At 36.9% G+C, this 4,020-nt stretch overlaps 1 long non-coding RNA gene across 1 annotated transcript; it reads left to right on the top strand.

Annotated features, from left to right (window-relative positions):
• The first annotated feature begins 2,717 nt into the window (after window positions 1-2,717).
• On the top strand, window positions 2,718-3,749 carry LOC146724383 (uncharacterized). The gene is made up of 4 exons (XR_014924091.1): window positions 2,718-2,814; window positions 2,892-3,055; window positions 3,182-3,394; window positions 3,596-3,749. It is a non-coding gene; the product is annotated as an uncharacterized LOC146724383 (long non-coding RNA).
• Window positions 3,750-4,020: the final 271 nt, after the last annotated feature.

Below are 4,020 nucleotides of genomic sequence, written 5' to 3'. Positions count from 1 at the left end.
TCCAGGAATACGAAGAGTGGATCCATAAAGAAGTTCTGCAGGTGAAGCTTTTAAATCTTCTTTGAAACACGAACGTAATCCCAAAAGAACTGAAGGTAACGATTCTACCCAGTTGGTTGTTTCGTGGCACATAATCGCTGCTTTCAAAGTCCTATGCCATCTTTCCAGAATTCCATTTGAAGCAGGATGATAAGCAGAAGTTCTAATCCTTTGGCAGCCAATTAGGTTTGTTAAAGCTTTGAATAAAGCTGCTTCAAACTGAGGACCTTGATCTGTTGTAATGCTGATAGGAGAACCAAAACGTGCTACCCAATGTGAATAAAATGTTGTAGAAATAGTTTCAGCAGAAATCTCAGAAATAGGAACAGCTTCAGGCCATCTGGAAAAACGATCAATCATAGTAAGACAATAACGGTAATTTTGACAAATAGGAAGTGGTCCAACAATGTCTAAATGCACATGCTGAAAGCGTTGATCAGGAATTGCAATCTTAATTGGAGAATTCTTGGTGTGTCTTGAAATCTTCGCACGTTGACATGAAAGACAAGTTCGAGTCCATTCCTTCACATCTTTCTTCAAAGAAGGCCAAATGAATTTCAGTAGTAATTGTTTAGATGTCAATCTGCCGCTGGGGTGAGCGAGTCCATGAACAACATCAAAAATTCTCTTGCGTAAGAGTTTAGGAACATATGGACGAATTAATTCCGAAAAGCAATCACAATAAATAGGTATGGTTGATCCTGAAAGAATAAGTTTCTTCAACAAAAGTGAAGAATTTGAAGAAAGTAAAACTTGAAGTTCTTCATCTTCTTTCTGATAATTAGCAAGTTCTTCTAAAGAAACTATAATAGGCATTGAAATAGATTCAATTCTTGACAGAGCATCAGCAACTGAATTCATTTTTCCAGAAATATAGGTAATATTTGTAGAGAATTGAGCAATAAAGTCCAATTGTCTGATCTGTCTTGGTGACGCTTTATCCAATTTCTGACGGAAAGCAAAAATCAAAGGTTTATGATCAGTTCTGATAATCAGTTGTCTTCCTTCAACAAAATGCCTGAAATGTTTAATAGCCAAATAAATGCTAAGAAGTTCTCTATCATAAGTGCTATAATTTCTTTGAGCTTTGTCTAGTTTCTTTGAGAAAAATGCTATTGGTTTGATATCGTCGTCAATAGACTGTTCAAGTGATGCACCAACAGCAAAGTCAGAAGCATCACAAGTTAAAATAAGAGGAGCATGAGGAGCAGGATGAGAAAGGGTAGTAACTTGTAAAAGTTCTTCTTTACATGACTCGAAAGCTAATTCCGCTTCTTTAGTCCAAGAAATAATTCTTCTATCCCTCTTGCGACTGTCCTTTAAATATTCTGTTAACAGAGCTTGATGATTTGCAGCATCCTTGAGACAGCGACGATAATAATTGATAATTCCTAAGAATCTGCGTAATTCATGAAGTGTCTTAGGTTTAGGATAATCAATAATTGATTTCACTTTTTCGGATGTAGGTTTAACTCCTTGGTTAGAAACTAAGTAACCAAGAAAAGAAATCTCGCTTTGACCGAAAAGACATTTAGCGACATTGATTGTCATTCCAGCTTGTTGAAGACGATCAAAAATAATGCGTAAGTGAGCAATATGTTCTTTCTCATCTTTAGAAGCAATAAGAATGTCATCAAGATAACAAAAGGCAAAACTCAAATCATTAAGTAAAGAGTTCATGAGCCGTTGAAAAGTTTGGGCTGCGTTTCGTAAACCGAAAGGCATTACGACAAATTCAAAAAGCCCAAATGGAGTAGTGACAGCTGTTTTGTGAATATCTTCTTTAGCGACGGGTACTTGATAGTACGCTTTAACTAAGTCGATTTTAGAAAAGATATTCTTACCAAAAAGTGAAGAAGAAAAATCTTGAATATGAGGTAAGGGATAACGATCCGGGATAGTCTCTGAATTGAGTGCACGATAATCACCACACAGTCTCCAAGAATTTTGTTCCTTTTTAGGTACCATATGTAGAGGGGCTGCCCAGGAGCTGCTTGAAGGCCTGCAAATTCCTTGCTCCATCATAGACTTGAATTCTTCCTTGGCACATTTAAGTTTCTCAGGAGTAAGTTTTCTGGGAGTCGAAAATTTAGGAGAACCTTCCGTAACGATATGATGTTCAACACCATGTGTTTTTACCGAGGAAATTGGAGAAAAACGGGTGAGTCCTGGAAATTCGGTTAAAAATTTGTGGTACACAGAATTAGGAGATGTGGTAAAAATTGACAAAGGATAACGATCCGGGATAGTCTCTGAATTGAGTGCACGATAATCACCACACAGTCTCCAAGAATTTTGTTCCTTTTTAGGTACCATATGTAGAGGGGCTGCCCAGGAGCTGCTTGAAGGCCTGCAAATTCCTTGCTCCATCATAGACTTGAATTCTTCCTTGGCACATTTAAGTTTCTTAGGAGTAAGTTTTCTGGGAGTCGAAAATTTAGGAGAACCTTCCGTAACGATATGATGTTCAACACCATGTGTTTTTACCGAGGAAATTGGAGAAAAACGGGTGAGTCCTGGAAATTCGGTTAAAAATTTGTGGTACACAGAATTAGGAGATGTGGTAAAAATTGACAAATGTGCAACTTCTTGAATTTTTCCAGTATTCATAAGACCGGTAACATTATCAATCAATTTCTTGTTTTTAATGTCAATTAGGAGATTAAAATGACAAAGGAAATCGGCGCCTAAAATAGGACGTTGAATATCCGCGACACAAAATTTCCATTTGAATTCTCTCCTTAAACCGAGGTTCAAAATTAAAGTTTTAGAACCGTAAGTATTAATTTGAGTACCATTTGCGGCAAAAAGTTTTAAATTAGTATGCCACGGCTTCAATAAAACCTTTTTAGGTAACAACGATATATCAGCGCCCGTATCGACAAGAAAATTCAAATTTGAATGTCTGTCGAAAATAATGAGGCGATTGTTAGAAACACCGTCGTAAGCAGCCTCAGTCTTAAGCGGCGTTTTTAGTTTTCCTGTGAAGCCAAGAATGTTTTGGACATAGAACAAGGTAAAGTACATCGTTTAGCCTTATCACCAAACTTCTTATGGTAAAAACAAATTGATGTATCTTTAATATCTTTATTTGATTTGTCTTTGTTACGCGATAACGATCTAAATCTTCTATTCTCTCTAGACCGGCTTTTGGAACGATCTCGACGACGAGAAACTTCAAGAGCTTCGATTCTTCGTAGCAAATCCGCGAAATCCGAAGATTTATTATTTGCATTATTGGAAACTTCCGCGACTTGCAAACCGCCGTCCCGATCAGCAATTTTATCGGCTAATTCCGCAAGTTTAACAAGAGGAACATCCTCTACTACGGCTAAAGTCGTTTGAATTCTATGTGGTAAGCGTTGAAGCCAAATCATTTGCAAAACACTATCTGCTAAAGATCCTCCAGACAAATGACGAATTTCTCGAAGTAATTCCGAAGGCTTTTTATCATTAAGTTCAATTCCAGCTAATATTTGTCTCAAACGTTTTTCCTCTGAATCCGTAAAGCGATTTATTAATATTTTCTTTAAATAATTATATTTATCTGTTTCAGGTGGATTTTCAATGACTTCAGATATGTTTACTAAGGCTTGTTCATCAAGATGACGAATGACAGAACTATATTTAATATCATCTGATCGAATTCGATAAACCGTAAACTCACTTTCAATAGAAGCAAACCAGAGTTTAGGTTGTTTATGCCAGAAAGTCGGTAGTTTTAATGAACGAAACTCATTTGAGTGAATTTGTAACATAGGATCACTCACCTGATGTCCAGTTTGAGAAGGTAAAATATTAATATTATCTGATCCAACCTGATTTGATCCGCTCGCCAAATCCATATCAATCTGTGTATCCGAACAGGGTCTAACTGGTGATCTATCGATTGGCATTTTCCTCTTGTTCCAGGAATCCGATAAAATGATTTGAGAATTTCCGTGAAGGACTAATCCGCCTCTGATGTTTCAAAGATCCGGA

Source organism: Nylanderia fulva, unplaced genomic scaffold (genome assembly GCF_048542155.1).
Source record: "Nylanderia fulva isolate GAGA-0341 unplaced genomic scaffold, ASM4854215v1 Scaffold1350, whole genome shotgun sequence".
Taxonomy (NCBI): domain Eukaryota; kingdom Metazoa; phylum Arthropoda; class Insecta; order Hymenoptera; family Formicidae; genus Nylanderia; species Nylanderia fulva.
The sequence above is the reverse complement of the archived record's forward strand: the minus strand, read 5'-3'. Positions and strand labels throughout refer to the sequence as shown.